Source organism: Sparus aurata, chromosome 1 (assembly GCF_900880675.1).
Source record: "Sparus aurata chromosome 1, fSpaAur1.1, whole genome shotgun sequence".
NCBI classification, from domain to species: Eukaryota; Metazoa; Chordata; class Actinopteri; order Spariformes; family Sparidae; genus Sparus; species Sparus aurata.
In genome coordinates, this window is record NC_044187.1 from 25,879,702 (window position 1) to 25,897,760 (window position 18,059).

At 41.7% G+C, this 18,059-nt stretch overlaps 1 protein-coding gene and 1 long non-coding RNA gene across 6 annotated transcripts in view; both read left to right on the top strand.

The window, feature by feature from the left end:
• Positions 1-18,059, top strand: part of LOC115581576 (zeta-sarcoglycan) — a 377,326-nt gene that overhangs the window by 175,017 nt on the left and 184,250 nt on the right. The window lies entirely within an intron of this gene.
• LOC115581597 (uncharacterized) lies at positions 1,493-3,466 on the top strand. The gene is made up of 2 exons (XR_003984048.1): positions 1,493-1,544; positions 2,741-3,466. It is a non-coding gene; the product is annotated as an uncharacterized LOC115581597 (long non-coding RNA).

The following is an 18,059-nucleotide window of genomic DNA, read 5'->3' on the forward strand; positions in this document are numbered from 1 at the left end:
ATATTGTTTAGAGTCTAATATAATACAGCTAATCCATTATCCAATAAGTAGTTTAACATGTGTTTGATTGTGTCTGGACTTTTATGGCCCCCTTGACAGTGAGAGTGTGTGTGATCCATTATGATTGTCATTGCTAGAAAACCAGCAGAGCCCAGAAAGACCTGGAAGAATAAGCTAAATAAGCCACATAGTTTTGTATCAGATGCAGGCTGAAGAGTGACAGAGTGCAAGTGAATGTTGTACAAATGGGCCATTGATGGTCATAAAAACACTGAGGCACACATTTACTCACATTGTTGCTTACATACAATGAACCAAGGTAGCAAATGGACTTTATTCTTCAGTCACAATGCTCAAAATTACCTGCCACAACCGATATATTACAGTTGTGTTTTCTGGCTGGTGAGTGAAGTAAAACTACCAGCCAATTACACATTTACCTTGCTCTACCACTAGTAGGCTGTAGCCCTTTCCAGGCTACCGTGAGTTCTGCTCATACAGACCACGCACATAGTACTGGGTTTAAGCCTCTTTTATTTACTTAAGCCCACAAACACACTCATGCAGACCCAGGAATTGAACGCGGCTTGTGCATCTTGTACTGTACAGTTTACATAATCACTTTTTTATTGGCCATACAGTATATGAGTGGATTTTATCATGACAGAAAAAGAGGCCTTCCCTGTCTTGCTCACTTACCTATACTTGCCTGTGGACAGTTAGTTTAAGTTGTTTTGAAATTGCTGGACTGTGGATTTCTTTGTGAAGGACTTGGGTCGGATTTTCCATGACAGTCCAAAGGATGTGACGATTTCCCATGCCTCGTCTCCGTGCTTCTCTCCTGATTCAATTGTGAAGTTTTGTGTTCCCAAGCAATTGTTCAGATAGAGTTTGTAAAAGTTGAGTAGGAATTAAACCACATGCCTAACAAAATTAAGTGAGAAGATCACCTGCCCTGTTTGGGCACTGAATGCTTATCCTTCCCAATAAAAATATTTCGGAAAACTTTTGAAAGAATTTATTACCTTAATTGGTTACATCCATGTTTGCTGTCAGTCTTCTTCTGCTTTGCTACGTTATGACTTTTTTTGTCACTCGAAAAAACATTAACAGCGCTGTACATTATGTCAATACACACACACACACACACACAAACACACACACACACACACACAAACAGTTTTCTTACCATGCACAGAGTATGCAGCTGCTTAGCTCGCACCTCTCGTGACATTTTATATGAAATTGACACAAGAATTGCACACACATATATTACGGATGTTGGCCGTGTAATGAAGCAACCTCCTCCACATGACACACACACTCATACACACACACACACACACACACACCTGCCAGACTAGTGGATGCCAGCATGTTTTAACCCTGGGGCTCTGCTGGCGAGTAGACAGAACAGAAGGAGAGGGAGAGAGAGTGATGGAGCAAAGCAAGCGAACGGGAGAGGGAAGCCAATTCAGGTAGAGTGAGGAAAAGAACAAGAGGGCAAGAAACACATGGCAAACCGAAAGAGATGATCGTGCAAGGTAGAAAAACTAAAGAGTAAAGATTGGGAGCGTGAACGGAGCGAGTCAGAGAGATCGAGGCAGAGATGTAGAGCGCACAGCTGACCCTGAGCTTGGCTGCATTTGTAGTCAGAGATACAGAAAGGAGGAGACAGCGGCTGGGAAAGACAGATGGAGGGAGAGTAAGGGCTGATACAGCACAGAGAGAGAGAGATCGAGAGAGGTTTGTGATGTATTGTATGTTGCTGACCCTGGACTGGGCTGAGCTGGTCCAGTCTGGCACATTTTGACCACGAAAGACAGATGTCCAGGAAGACTGCCAACTATGTACATCTGATAGGAGAGGGTGTGCGTAAGTCCTTGGGTGTGGGTGTGTTTTGTGTGTGTGTGTGTGTGTGTGTGTGTGTGTGTTGGAGGTTGTGATTGGCTGCTTGTGTTCTCCTAATGCCTGGAGTTTGTTTGGTGAAGAGAACATTAACAAAGCTAAAGAAGACTTTCAGAAGTCTTCCAATTTTCAGTAGAAATCTAACAACACGATTGCACTGCAAATATGCAATCATACACCCTGTATGAAATGAGCATTCTCAAAATTTCAGATGGGGAGAGGTTCACCATAATACAAAGGATTACTTCATGGGCATCGGGACGCTTTATTTATAATGTTCACAAAGTTCATTTTCAAATGATTGCATTCTGTTTTTTTTAAATGACTGGTAATTGTTTACTGAGCACTGAACTCTAGAGAAAGGAGAATACAGAAACGATGAGGAATAGCAGAGGTTTGGATGGCTTCCCTGAATGGTTCCAGCAAAATGAAGAAAGAGACAAACAACAAAGGAAGGTGCAAGATTCTTGCCTCCTGCCACCTCCACCTTACTTTGTCGAGCCCCGCACCTCTTTTGTGCCTAAGAATCCTTCTTTGATGAAAAACGAGTGGTCAGCAGAGAGTACCAGGGGTGTACCCATCTGCTGCCCATCCCTTTATCCATCCCTCTTTCTCACAACCTCTTTTCACCCTCCGTAACTCTCTCAGCCCAATCAGTTTCACTTCTATCCATCCAATAGCTCTATTCTGCCCAGCTGAAGTCTCATCATCATTATCCCTTTCTCTCCCTCCCTCCAGCCCTCTATTTCACTCTGCCCTCCATCTGTCCATCTCCTATTTTCCGTTCTTTCTCAATCTCCTCTTTTCTCCGCTTTTTTTTGTCTTGTGCCAGGTCCTCATCCAGGATACCAGCTGCGACCCCTGCAGCCCTACCTCCTCTCCTCTTTGCCAGGCTTTGGCTCTGTTTTTCTAATGAGAGATGGAAGGGCAGGAAGCGATGAGGCATGGCTGAAAAGGGAGAGGAGGCAAATAAATCAGAGATCACATTTCAATTTGGGGACACTGGATGCTTCTGTGACAATATCTGAACACTGGATGGACCAAGCAGTACTGCAGTTGGAATACCTGCTTTTTTTTTAGATTTTCAATGGATTTATTCATCCTTTTAGGACTCATATATTTTAAATGTATTGTAAATATTGTTATTAAATAGAAAGAAAAATCTTCCACTTGGTCTCAGCTGCCCAGAGGGGCGAACTGTGTGTGATTGACACCAGCTGACTGTCTGCCAGACTGTCAGTGTTGCATTGTAGAAAGTCTGACTCACTGGATGAAGACTGTTGGTATAAGCCTGCCAATGGGCCACAGTTTCAGTTGGCATTCCCCTTCTGCTATCAGTGTGTTACCGTGCTACCTGTCTCTATGGGGAGATGACAACAACCTCCAAGCTATCAACCCTGAAGTTACCCTAACTTCAAGCTGGTCACTAAGGGTAAAAACCCTAGCAAGCAAGATGCTATTACCTCTTTTTTTTTTCTTTTAGTCATGTTGATGCTAGAGCCGACCTCCTCACATGCAAAACAAATGTGTTCATAAATAAATGTATGTTTACCAAAAATTTTGTTTTTGCGAGTTTACTGAAGCAGTAACAGCTGGAGGCTGCACTTGCAGGCAGTGGCATCTAACTTTCTCAAAGATGTTGGCATTAACATGTTTTAGCTTTTGAACAATAGCTTAATACCACAGAATAATTGTTCACTGACAGTACAATGTTGCAGAAACTATATTTGACCTTCAAAACCAAGAAACTACGCAGCCCTAAGGACAATCCACTCCTACTTCTCAAAAATAAGCTAAGACTGGACCAGACCAGACAGACATCTTTAACTGAAGAAAGGGGTCTGAAGCTAGTTTTTGATTCTGAGCTGCCACTTTCATAAACTAGTTTGATGAAATTTGGGAACTGACAGATGAGAGGAAGGTACAAAAATTAGACTAATACTGGGAGATAGGGAGGGGATGACTGACTGTTGGCTAGCCAGAATGAAAAGACTAAGAGATGTGCAGCTAAACTAAACAGCCACACATATGCCAGGTGCATTGAAGTGTCCAAAATGCACACTATCAAAGTAAGCAAGCAAACTCACCCTGCACCCAAAATGTTGTAGCTTTAACAACACAGCCAGAGGTGCAGATGCTGTCCCTACTGGAGCCACCCTCACTGAAAATAGGCCCCTATGGAATTTATTTGTATAAAAGCACCCATAAAATGATGTGTACCAAATTACATACACAAAAAAAAGCTGATGGACTGTGCATGTCTCTGCTGACCTGGTAGAAGGTCATGGCTTTGATTACGGCCTGACTGCCTCTTTGCCTCCCTCATAGAGAGAAAAGTTTGTGTTTTGGGCCAGAGTTGCAAGAAAATTGGCTTTTTGATGTTGTCTCCCATGTCTGTGAAACCAGTGTGAGACCAGACACTTCTGAAGCCTCTCTGTTGTCGGATGATGTTGTGCTGAAATGAGCTGGAACATTGGACTGCTCTGCGTGTGTGTGTGCGCCATGCATTCTACATCTCTGTCCTGAGCCAGCCCTCATCCCTTCCCCTCGCTGCTTTCATTTTATATTCTTACATATTTCAAAGCATCGTCCCTCTGCCATGCTTGTATCTGACCAGAGACCAGCTATAACCTGCTCACACATCCTCCAGCATATCACTTTGTTTGGAATACAGCCATTATTCCTCCAAACCGATAATTCATTTGGGTTTTAAAGAAAGGGTGTTTTTTCAAAGGCAGAAAGAAACTGTTAAAATGGCACCATGTTTGGCCTTATTAATTACAAAGTGTATGTGGAGCAGGGCACTGGGGCAGTGGGACTGGACATTATCTTTGTTACAGCCAAGAAACCTTTTTGTTTGATCATTTAAATGAGGATATTTCTGTTTAGTCAAGTATCTAAGCAGGGCTTATTTACAATATTGCAACACAACCCTGTAGCTGTTTGTATTATGTTAAGTTTAAACATACTGCTCAAGAAAAAAAAAATGCTTAGCTCTGTCTCATGTACAGATTGTCTAAGCAGAACCTCTTTCATGCGACCATGTTTGTTAATATTGGGGATTATAAAGTCCTGTCTTCCAGCGCAAGAAAAATCCCAGATCGAGGACTTTAATCACCAGAGAGAGATGCTCTGTTGACAGTGACTGATGATAAGGATTCATACAATGAATGCAAACTGTTTGGTATTGCCTTGCACGCTCAGACGCTCTTCAGAATTAGTTCGGTACTTCACTGATCCCAGGGACTGGCAGAGACAATGATTTTCATTACCGCAATCTTACCCATGTTAATTAAGCCAATTGGATGATTATAGCCTTTTGGCTGAAGGCTTCCAGGCCATGCATATTACAAACTTTTAAGTAAACCTGTCCCTTCAGTAAAGGTATCTCATGGAGCTTGTCATGCTACATTTAGCTCCCAAACTTCCCGAATATTTCTATAATTCTTCTAATATTTCTCTAAGTGTCAGACACTTTAACATCGATATCCCTAATAAATGAGTGCATAACAAGGACCCCTGCTGACTTAAATTATAATGGAACTGAACTTATAACCTTCATCGTTCTTTTCATCAGAGAAAATCACTGTGACTCATCTTAAGATTAATTTATAAGAAGAAAACTCACTTGGCAAGTCCCCTTGATATTCAGACAAGAAGAGGGAGAGCTGAATGTGGAGTTTAACCCAGATGCAATGCATGCTGGGAAAATGATTCCAATATGTAAACAAAAAGCAGAAAACGTTGCTTTGATCTGTGCCCCCTGTCTGCATTTATGCAAATGTGGGTGCAACGCAGGTATCCAGCTTCATAGTTGGAGAGGGAGATTTGCATGTACACACTTTTCCTCTGTCTTTGCATAAAGCTGTAACTGCTACTGTTTTAACATTGACGTGGCAACTTATTTGCATACTGACAGTCTGACAGGCAGACACACACATAAAGGACAAAACTGTAAGCACGACACATATCCTGTGTCGTGGCACATTGAACTGAATTAAGAGGGTAAGCTGATGTCATGTTCCAGGCCAGTTTGCAAGTCAACACAGTCTGTGGTGGTGAAGAGCTTAAAGGGATATTCCGGTGTAAATTTAATCCATGGTCTAACACACCATGAAACTGTGTTAGATTCCCTCTCGAGAGATCAAGTTTGCAGACCGCTAGCTAACGTAGTTTTAGCATCCTCACTACCGAGTGCAGTAGAGTCCCGCAGTAATGATCATCATTGAGCTGCGGAACTCTACTGCACTCGGTAATCGACTCACAGGGCTTCCCCACAATGAGGAAGGCTTCTCGGGTGGTGAGTTTCGTTTATATTTTCCGACAAATCCGGCAATGATATCAATTGTTTGATGCCTCAAAATATGTGCTGGGACCCTATTTCATAATGTTGCTGAAGTTTGGTGCTGTTCTGAGCATTATTTGTGGCTTTTTGATGTCGGTTTACTGCAATTACTGCTTACCATTTACTGCAATGTAATGTTGTCGTGCGGTTGTTTCTGAGGATGCTAAAACTACGTTAGCTAGCGGTCTGCAAACTTTATCTCTCGAGAGGGAGTCTAACACAGTTTCACGGTGTTTTAGACCATGGATTAAACTTACACCGGAATATCCCTTTAACTCGTCTGCAAATGTCAAGATGACACAAATACGATTCAAAATGGCTTGGTCTTTTCTTTAGTACTACTTAGATTACACAGTCTGTTGCTTGTCTTGTATACCACACTTACTGGAGCAAGTTTCTTTATGTTGTACCTCCACACCCCTGCTGGCTCAGCTGTCAGTCAAACACGTTCAGCAGGCTGAACCCTTCAGTGTCTTGCCGGCTGAAGGGACCCTTCTAAATATATCTTTGAGGAGGTTTCATTCTTTTTTACAACTGCGGTTTTAAGAAAGACAGCCTACGTCTTCTCTATCTCCCTTTCCATTGATAGGTAGAATGTCTTGGAATGTCTTTTTTCTCTGGTGTTCTGTGTTTTCTGCCATGATTCAAAGACAATTAAACTCCAAAAGAAACATTAAAGTTACCACAACAAATTCTTCTTTCACTGCAACTCAAAAATGAATGACATTTAATTAATGGTGTAGTTAAAATGTGATAGCGTACCTACCTACTGGATTTTTCATTTGTGATTAAAGTTGTAACATTCGGTTTTCATTAGAACATGAAGTGAGTATAATTACTATAATACCAATATTCATAAAACTGTATTCAAAAATGCAGTTATCATGGTGTGATAAACAGTACTGTCCATGTTTGTATGCTTGCATCATCATCAGTGGGTGAAACAACAGAATAAATAAAATGTGGTAAAAACCATGTAACCAATACTACAGCTGACAGTACTGTTATAGGTGTTCATAGAATTGTTTGTTTCTATTAAACCAGGTTGTACAAGGACACAGGTGGCTGCTATATCCATCCACATGGCACATTGGGAGCATGTAATTATTCCATTTCGATTGGTGGTGCTCAAAGGTCTTTAAAATTGTAGGGTTGCTGCATCCTTGATCACACACAGACCGATGAATTTCAATTATTAATCTCCTACACATTTTATAATTCAAGAAGAAACATTTTGCAGGAATGAGAAAAGTGTTATATGGTTGTTTCATCGGGTTCAGAAGTTCACTCCAGTGTTTTACTTGCCTTAAATGTTTTGAAAGGGCGCAATTTTAATTAAAAGGTGGTGACCCCTGATTTATTAAGAATGCTTAGAATTGTATAATGAGTGTTTGGTCTGCACTACAGTGACCTACACACAGCAGAGAATCTACTTAAAAACCTATTTATTCTAGCACCAACAAGTCTGAAAAGGCAAAGATGCTATATTTATATTGCAGTGTTCATATTTATCTTTAAATAAGACAAATAAGTTTCACACCTGTTTAACAAAACAGGACACTGTTCACTATTACATATATTTAGGAGTGTTGCAGCGCATTCCTACAACACAATGGGTAATTCCATGCAACATGATCATTTCAAAATCCACATTATATGTATTGGTCATGTAGTTGTATTGCTTTATAGATAAATAATAACCATAAAAAAGCAATGCTTTCCATAATAGGATCAGGCCGTGCTGGTTAATGGCTGAATGCAGTTTTGCCCTCCTGCAAGTGGCTACATCATCTGAGGGCTGACACTTAGTAATCAGCCTGTCACTTTCAGTGGATTTCTCAGTAGAGGTATCAGAACAAAGCCAGTGGAACTTGTCCTTACAGTGAGTTCAGCCTCTCACTCACTAAGGTCAATGTCTTTACAGATCTCCCTCTCAGTTCATTCATAGATTGGTGCATGTGTCAGTTAGTGCTCTGTTTAGTTGAGCACACATTGTTGTTAGTGGTCTGTAAGAGTGTGGACTTTGCTGAATTCCACTTCTGGTATCGTGCTCACTTGCGGTTTGGCCATCTTGCTTGATAATGTTTACATTCTATGTTTCTCAACAAAACATATTTAATTTCTCAGCAGCTTAACAAACGTGCTGAATGGTTTTCCTTATTCCCAATGTGCAACATTTACGTGGTGAAGGTGTGCAGGTGAGATGAAGAGAAAGGCTGGATGGGCAATTTTGGACAGGTTGAGCTTGATGTAGAAAAAGAGTGTGGACAGCATAAAAAATTAGAGAATAAAAGAAAAGACAAGAAGAGAAAGAAAATACAAAAAAACATAGATTAAGAAAAAGGTTGCGAGGATAGAGGCCATGAAAGAGGCAAAAATAACAAATTGAGGATGTACTTGATGTTTGTGTGTGTGTCTGTGCGTACATGCGTGATTGTGTGCGAGTGTGCAGGTGTGTGTGTGTTGTTGCAAGGGCACCAGATGCTCAGATGATGAATCGGTTGCTATCACAGCACAGGCAGTGTAGTGACATTGAAGACCTTAGATCACATGGCAGTCACGCACACACACACGCCCACACCCCCCCAACACACACACACACACACACATATACACACACACATGCACAGTTTCTGCCCTGACAGTGCTGGAGCAGAGCTGAAGTTTGTACTCATCTTTCATCCTGCACTCTGTTTTCCAGTCCTCAATCTTGTTTTTTGTCTCTTCCCCATTTTGTTTACTCTTCCAGCTTTTTAACTTGAAACTTTCCTTCCCTTTCCTTTCCTTTCTTTTCCTTTCTTTTCATTTCCTCTCCTCTCCTCTCCTCTTCTCTCCTCGCCTCTATTGTCATCTCCATATATCTTTTTCCTTTGCCCCCTTTCAGTTCTCCCCCTACCTGCCACTTGCCTTCTCCCTCCCTTTCTTTACCTGTCTGTCTTTCACTTTCCAGCATGTCACAGCTTCCTTTTGCCCTTTTCCTTGTCTTCCTCCTTTTCTTTCTTCCTTGTATCTGTGTCCTTTCTGCCCTTTCATTTATCCTCTGCTGTTCTCGTCTTCTCTCTTCCTCCTCCTCTGTTTCTCCCCTCAATTGGGGACCAGTTTGATTAAAAGAACTGACAATAAAGTCCAGACAGACCTGATGCTCACACACACACACACACACACACACACACACACACACACACGCATACATGTTTACCTCCCACAGTAAACACACATAGAGAGATGCGCGTGTACAAACATGCATCCAAAATTCACATACACACAGATATAGAGATGCACACATACACACATAACACTGGGCTTGTGCTGCTGGTCAATGGCTAGCACAAAGAATAAAGAAGAAAGTATTCACACTCACAAACCACAGTGGGAGGCTGAGAGTTGAACAAAACCATGTCATGGGTTAGTTTTTATTTTTATTTGTGTCAAATCCCAACATGTCTCTCTGGCCGCTGGAGAAGAGAGATGAAAACCCCCAAAACATTAAGATTCAACAGCCATTCGCTGAAATCAGCATCTTTCCCAGGCTTTTTGATACTCAAAGGGCAGCACGGGGATTCACTTTGTATGCTTGTGTATCTATGTACCGCTGTGTGTGTGAATGTATCTGTATGTATTATGCATGTGTGTGAGGCAGAGAGAATGTCTTCTATGTACGTGAGAAAGAAGTAAGAGAAAGCAGAATGAGGAGAGGCATGGAGGTTTTTTTTTTCTTTTTGCTGTTTGGTGATCTCAAAGAGGGAGAAGTGGATTGACTACAAAGAGGCAAGTAGAAAAGGCAATGAGGGAGAATGTAATGTGGTTTGAAAGTCACCATTGACCCTTATTGACCTGAAACTTTGTAATCAAACACTCAAATGAAATAGAAATTGAAAAGATTTTTCATCTGCAATCTCTGCATAATCTCTTATTATCTCAGTGTACAAATCCAGTAAACAATATTGATAATTCAGTATTATTATTATTATTATTATTATTATTATTATTATTACACTTTTTGTAGAATATCACATAAAGATGATATGATCTTATTATGAGAATGAGCTCAGATTCTGCTAAAATGAAATGAGCTGATTATGTATTTTCCCATTCTTTAAAGTGACACTCATGGGATTAAAGTATTCTTGATTTTAATATTAAAAATTGCAAATGTGGAGTAAAATGAATCACTTCCAGTGCAGTGGAACAGTTTTGAACAGAATTCAGTTAATTCGTGCAGGACAGATGCCTGTCACAATGTCATTCCAATCGACTATCCTCACTGCAGATTGACAGTGTGAGAACCGTAGTTCAAAAATGTGTGGATTCAATTTTTTTTGATGGACTAACGTGTTCCCTTATTGGTTAAGAAGAATACCCTACTTTTTATACAAAACAAACCATTCAAAAGCCCACTGGATTATCTGAACTATCAATTTTCTCAAAGTTGTAAACACAGATTGCAGTTTTTCCAATCACTGTGGCTGTGACTCGGGAAAGCATGTCGTTCATTGAAATCTCAGAACTACAGAGAATCAGGCTGCAGTGCTTGAAAGAAAGTCATGAATGGGTTTCATTGTTTTGATACCATGCAGGTCACTGTCTTCCTCAGTCAGGGATTGCTGTTTAGTAATTCTAAACTGTTGCCCTGGCTGGGCCAGATCATGTTGTAGATACACACCTGTGGCGCCTGCTGCGACCTCACAGCTGAAACAGGAAAACCTTGGCCATGTTCAGGGTCAGCATGGTTGGATGGGAATTGACTGTGTGTGTGTGTGTGTGTGTGTGTGTGTGTGTGTGTGTGTGTGTGCGTGTGTGTGTGTGTGTGTGAATTTTAACTCAGTGTTGCATGTGTGACTGTATGTGTGTGTGTGTGTTTATGTCTGCGGGCACATGTGTTTGTGCAAGCGGCGTTAGTGATAGATCACTTCCACCTCTCTTATCTAAAAGTACCTCATTAGATTTGTCCTTTATCAAGCCAATCAAACAGCAGACTGATTAATAAATCATATCACCACAGTAACAGCAGGTACAGGTCAATGCTGCATGCTGGGAAAGAAGCATCTGTTTGTTGTTTTTAAATACAGGTGTGTGTGTGTGTGTGTGTGTGTGTGTGTGTGTGTGTGTGGTGTGTGCGTGTGCAGGTGTGTGTGTGTGTAGGTGTGTGTGTGTGTGTGTGTGGTGTGTGTGTATATCTGGGAATATTTTCTTTAGTTTAGGTGAAGTTTTGTTTCATATCAAAACAAACTAATTTCTGTGTCAATTATTGGGCCTGGTGCTACGAGCCAACTGCTCATAATACCAGCTTGGATAAATCACAGTGTGCTTTATTATGAGCAACAGTTTTAATACATTATTTCTGTTATCTTAACATCAATGTAAACTGAGTATCTCTGGGTTTTTAACTGTTGGCCTGGCAAGCTAAGCACTTAATAACATCAACTTAGGCACTGGGAAACTGATGGATGGTGTCTGATGTTTGGATAAATTGAATAATCGTAAAATAATTGTCAGATTAATGGATTATGAAAACAATTGTTTGTTGCAGCTCTTACTACAGTGAGCACTGCCGTTGTTCAAAGTCATTGCAGCCTTGAAGCTAAGTGATAAGTGATTAATTTTAAATCTTAACAGTAAAGTATTTTCCTATTTAAGGGCAGCTGTTGATGAGAGTCAGCACAGCTAATTACTGAGTAGCAGATGCATAAAGCTGCAAAGTGGATGTACATCTTACATAAATCTGGTTTAGCTATATCCATTACATTGAGTTAATGAGTTCTTTGTGTTTTCAGCTTTGCCAAATCGAAACTGTATACAGTACAGTATAAACGTTCAATTAGTTGCTTTCTGTAGCCCTTTGTTCCTATATAACACAAAATATTGACATAGAATATAAAGATTTACAGTATCTATCAGTCAATTACGTGATGATCAGTGATCACAACATTTAATGTTGATTTAAGTGAAATTATTTCTGAATCATTTGGTTTAGTCAGGTGTGTGTCTTGTTATGTCCGTATGTGTGTAGGGCTCTCTAAAAATGTGTAAAAACATTTATTTTACTGTGTTTCTATAATTTTAGTGATGTAAAAATATGCAGGTTATCCCTTTTATATTGCTTCAAGAAGACGGAGTAGAGTAGGACTTCATTTCCCAAAATCCTCTGGTTCTTCCTATTTTTGCCATAGTCATGTTAAAATTAATACTGTTAATATATTAACTCTGAAATTCATGTCTTATGTTGTTTGAAAGTATTCTATGGTCTTTGAAAATGGTAAAGGTTAAGTTTTTCCTGTTTGATAAAAACTGTTTTTTTTATTTCCGCGGGAGGAAGTATCCCAGAGTTCCTTGGGACAGTGTCGAGCGGGCGGTGGTTTTTTTTTCCCTCGGCAGAGAAAAGAGAAAGTCAGTATTTTGGAGACTTGAACTCAATGTTGGCCCAGATATTGCCCTGCCCAGAGAGACTTATTTGGTCAGAAAAGAAACTCTTTTCACTTATCTCAGTCGAGTGTGTGTAGTTTACACGACGGTGAAGTTTTCCGAGCTGCCACAGCGTGGTCTCCGTCACTAGCTCCGACATTAGCCAGCAGAGCGCTGCGAGTTAGCTGGGTGGCAGAGAATCAGACTGTTTCACCACACGGACACGAGAAAGCCTCCACGCGACATACGTACGGACGGTACAGACGGAGCGGACGGCGGACGAGGTGACAGCAGAGAACGAGGACGTGTCGCAGGTAGCCGGTGCTACAGGAGTCGGCGCGGGGCTGTCTGAACATCACTCTACGGCTTTGCTGGCTGCAACGCCATATTGCATCTACAACGAGAGGTTGCGTGAGTACTTGACATTGGAAGGGAGCCGAGGGCAGGATAGAGACACGAGACTGTGTGAACTGTCCTGGTTTCAGAGTTTAACTTGTTCTAACTGGATAATACTTCATGTGCACCAACGCTTCAAATGGGCCCCAACGGTTAGGGAAATTATCCAAGCGCTTGGGTTAGACTTTTCATGGTCATTATCATTTGTTTTTGTTTCTATGTGGACTGAAAAATACAATGGTACAGGTGTGGGTACTGTTATTGTGTTTTGAGTACTCAAATGCATTTTGGTTTGATATTTCTATGCATTTGTGTTATTGAATTCATATTCTGAACATTTAATAGGTGTGAATACAGTTAAAATATTAAGAACACATCTCATAATTTCATGAGTGAATGGTTTATAAAAAGAGAGCCACTATTTGATTAAGTTACAAACAAGCTAAAAATCTAATTTCATAGGTTTATTTTCATTTAAAAAGGTTAAGTTTGAGCTCAAGTTAAATTCATTTCATTGATGTGAGAGAACAAAAAGGGTTAAGTTTTTGATTAAAAGATCAGACATACACACATACACCTTTCATTATTGGTTGGTTGAAGGAAACAACTGTGCTATTGATTTGAAAGGGTACAAAGAAAAACATTTTGATGCTTCAGGCATTACTGTCTTGATTTAAATGTACAGGAAGTGTTTTGTTTGTTTTTATTTTTCTTATCTATTTCTAGAGCATTTCTCCTTTTGAAGGGTATTATTCCAAAGATCTTAAAAGGTTTAACAAAATAAATATTTGTGTCTTACCTTTACATATTGTTGTTTAATATTCTTTAAGACTAAAAACTGTATTTGAGTTCTGAGGACTTGCATAAGTTTGCTAACACAAAGCATAGCAAGTTTTCAGTGGAGGCACCGCGCTAATTATTTTCCATTGTTTTTACTCAAGTGATAAAGTCCCTTGCTTAATTAAGAACCCCAAGCGAATTCATCATCTTTAGCTGAGAACCTAGGACCTGTTTTATTTTTATTTGGATGTGACCTCAGTGCAGATTTTAAGCACTAAGGGAAAAAGGGGTTACATTTTGGAGGCACCGCTGGGATCGGGTATTTTTTTTACTACGCAAGGGACAGTGTGTTTAACAGTGAGTTTACTGATAACGGTGGAGTTTTTTTTTGTGTGATCTTATTGTCGAGTGCTTGCATTGTTTCAAACATGGAGCTCAATAAGGCTGTGGAGTGGAGCAGGGAAGTGAATATCAGCTTATCCCACGCCATTGTATTGAGTAATGTACCCATAGATGTAGTGGATGATACCATTGTGAAAGTGTTGGACACAGTGAAGGTTTTCGGGCGCACTAAGATTTGTGGACGCCGTGGAGACACCACCGGTATCAAGCTGTTCATACTAGTGGAGACTAGAACTGACATAGACCCTGATAGTGTACCCCCTGAAATAGGCATTGAGGGAGAAGCTGGGCCTTGGACTGTGCACTTAGTCCAGAGTCTTGTTGTTCAGGGTCCTGATGCAGACTTTCAGTCGAAGTTGCTGGCCCTACTACACCAAGAAGGTAAAACCCTGGAGGACATCAGGTCCATTGTGCCTGAAGGACCACCTCCAAAATCAGATCTGAACACAGATTTAGTGAATGCTATTGGTAGGCTGGTAGACAAGTGTTGTCAGGGGCCGGCTGATGGTCTGGGTTACAGAAAGCTGAGATTGTTTTCTGGTTTGAAACCTGTTCCACCAGGCGAAGAAGAATACGATGCCTGGATGGAGCAGGCCACTCAAATGATTAGTGAGTGGCAGTGTAGTGATGCAGCGAAGAAGCAGCGCATTGTTGAAAGTTTGAAGGGACCTGCTGCTGATATTGTAAGGTTTCTGAAGGTTAGCAATCCTTCTGCTACCGCCACAGACTATTTAGTTGCACTCGAGACAGCCTATGGCACTACAGAGAGTGGGCCAGATCTCATGGCTAGGTTCAGGCATACTTATCAAGAAGAGGGAGAAAAACTATCTGTCTTCCTGTATCGGTTGGATAAGCTACTCCATCGAGCCTTACTGAAAGGTGGCATTGAGTCTGTAGGCATGAACAGAGCAAGAATGGAGCAGCTGATTAGAGGAGCTTTGACCACTGACATGGTTGCGTTACGTGTTAGAATGAGCCACACTCTACAGAACCCTCCTTCTTTTTCTCAACTGATGAAAGAAGTGAGAGAAGAGGAGAACTGGATAAGTGGTCGAGAGAGTGTGAAAACAAGAGCTAAAGTTAACACTTCAACTGTTCCTGATACATCTGCAGTTTCTGGATTAGACAGTCTGAAACAAGAAGTCAAAGAGCTGTCTTCACAGGTGTCTAGACTACTGAGTGTAGCTACTGTGACGTCTAGCCCTGATGTGTCCAAGACGGGGTCTAATATGCATGTGTCAGAGGTTGCTGCTCAGAGTACCTCACCTAAAATCAAGACCTCTAAGTACCCTACATCAGACATCTTTTGCTATAAGTGCGGTGAAGATGGGCATACAAGGAGGGAATGCCAAGGTTACGAGGACTTGAGAAAAGTAAATCAGAAGCTGCTGAGAATGCATAAGAAACAGGGAAACTCTGCCGGAGCTCGGTGAAGGAACGGCACGGGGCTCCAAAGGAAATTCGTTCCACAAACTGTTCACCTGCTGTAACTTCCAACCTGCCACAAGGCTTGGTAGGACCCACCTCTGTTGTACCTGTGTTGATAGAGGGAGTGTATGCAAAAGCGTTGTTAGATAGTGGGTCACAAGTCACTATTTTGTACAGGAGCTTTTATAACACTTACTTGAAACATTTAGCAGTTCAGCCTGTCGAGAATCTTGAGATATGGGGGTTAAGTTCTCACAAATACCCTTACGATGGTTACCTACCAATCAGGCTTGAGTTTACTGAAAGCGTGGCTGGCGTGCCCCAGACTGTTGACACATTGGCCTTGGTGTGTCCAGACCCTGTAAAAGATGAAAGCATAGCCCTTCTTGTAGGCACCAACACCAGTCTAGTGAGACAGTTGTTTGACTCCTGTAAACAGGAAGCAGGTGACAGATTCATGAGCACGTTACACATTCATCCATTGATCAGAGACGCTTATCAGTCGCTTGCAAATACAGATGTTTCCCTTGAGGAGACTGAAAAGCATGGAACTGTGTGGTTTATGCAGCATAGGCCATTGACTCTTCAACCAGGAAAACAGTTACATGTTACAGGCATAGCCAAGTTCCCTGGTGAATTTAATGACAAGTTAGCACTTGTAGAGCAACCTAAGGAATCGTCAGATGGGAAGCTCCAGGTGAGACCTGAAGTACACCCAGCATCCGTTGTGTACAACAAACGCATCACAGTGACTCTCAAAAACACTTCAGCCGAGGAGATTGTTCTGAAGCGGGGAACTCCACTGGCTCATGTTTTTCCAGTTGCGATGGTTCCACAAGTGGCCACCAGGGCAGAAAAGGAATCACCTAACGCACTCACCGTTTCCTCGTTCGATTTTGGCAATTCTCCGATGCCCGAAGATGCTAGAAATCGTCTCTGCCATAAAATGTTGGAGAGGAAAGATGTTTTTTCATGTCATGAGTGGGACGTGGGCTGTTCTAAGAACACAAAACATGACATTAGATTAACAGACACAAGACCCTTCAGAGAAAGATCTCGGCGCTTGCCACTTGCTGATCTGGAGGATGTACGCAAACATCTGCAGGAACTTCAAGCAAACGGCATCATCTCCGAGTCCCGAAGTCCCTACGCGTCCCCGATCGTGGTGGTTCGCAAGAAGACTGGGAAAGTAAGAATGTGTGTCGATTATCGAACTTTGAACCAGCGAACTATCCCAGACCAGTATACCGTTCCCAGAGTTGAAGATGCGCTCCACTCATTGTCTGGAAGCAAATGGTTCAGTGTCTTAGACTTGAGGAGCGGATACTACCAGATCCCAATGAGTGAGGCCGACAAGGAAAAGACAGCCTTTATATGTCCCCTTGGCTTTTATCAATTCGAACGCATGCCTCAAGGAATCTCGGGAGCACCTGCAACCTTCCAGAGAGTGATGGAAAGAACCATCGGAGATATGAACTTTCTGGAGGTTCTAGTGTATCTGGATGATTTGATCGTTTTTGGTAAAACCATTGAGGAACATGAAGAGAGGTTGTTAAAAGTCCTTGACAGACTGAAAGAAGAGGGTCTAAAACTGTCGTTGGATAAGTGCCAGTTCGGCAGAACATCAGTCACTTACGTGGGGCACATAGTGTCAAAAGACGGAATTGCCACTGATCCATCTAAGATAGAGGCCGTTGTTTCCTGGCCCAGACCCAAGACAGTGACAGAGCTCAGATCCTTTTTAGGGTTTTGTGGCTACTATCGCCGTTTCGTGAGAGATTTTTCCAAACTGTGTCGACCTCTCAATGAGTTGCTCCAAGGGTATCCACCTAGTTACCGAGCAAAGAATGTGAAAGCTGGGCAGCCAGACAGTCACAAGTCCTTTTTCAAACCCTCAGAACCTTTCGGGGCCAGGTGGAGTGAGCGCTGTGAAAGTGTTTTCCAAGAGCTTAAGACCCGGTTGACACAGGCACCCGTATTAGCTTTTGCCGACCCTCAGAGATCATACGTTTTGCATGTTGATGCTAGTACAGATGGTCTTGGTGGTGTGTTGTATCAGCAATATGAGGAAGGACTACGACCGGTTGCGTTCATTAGCCGAAGCCTGTCACCCTCTGAGAAAAACTATCCCGCGCATAAACTAGAGTTCTTAGCTCTAAAGTGGGCCGTGGTGGACAGACTACATGACTACTTGTATGGTGTCGAGTTTGAAGTGAGAACTGACAACAATCCCTTGACCTATATTCTGACGTCAGCAAAACTCGATGCCACCGGACACAGATGGTTATCGGCTTTGTCCACTTACAACTTCAGTCTTAAATATAGGCCAGGGCGAAATAACATCGATGCAGACTCGCTATCCAGGCGTCCCCATCCAAGCTTGTCTGATGCTGGTGAA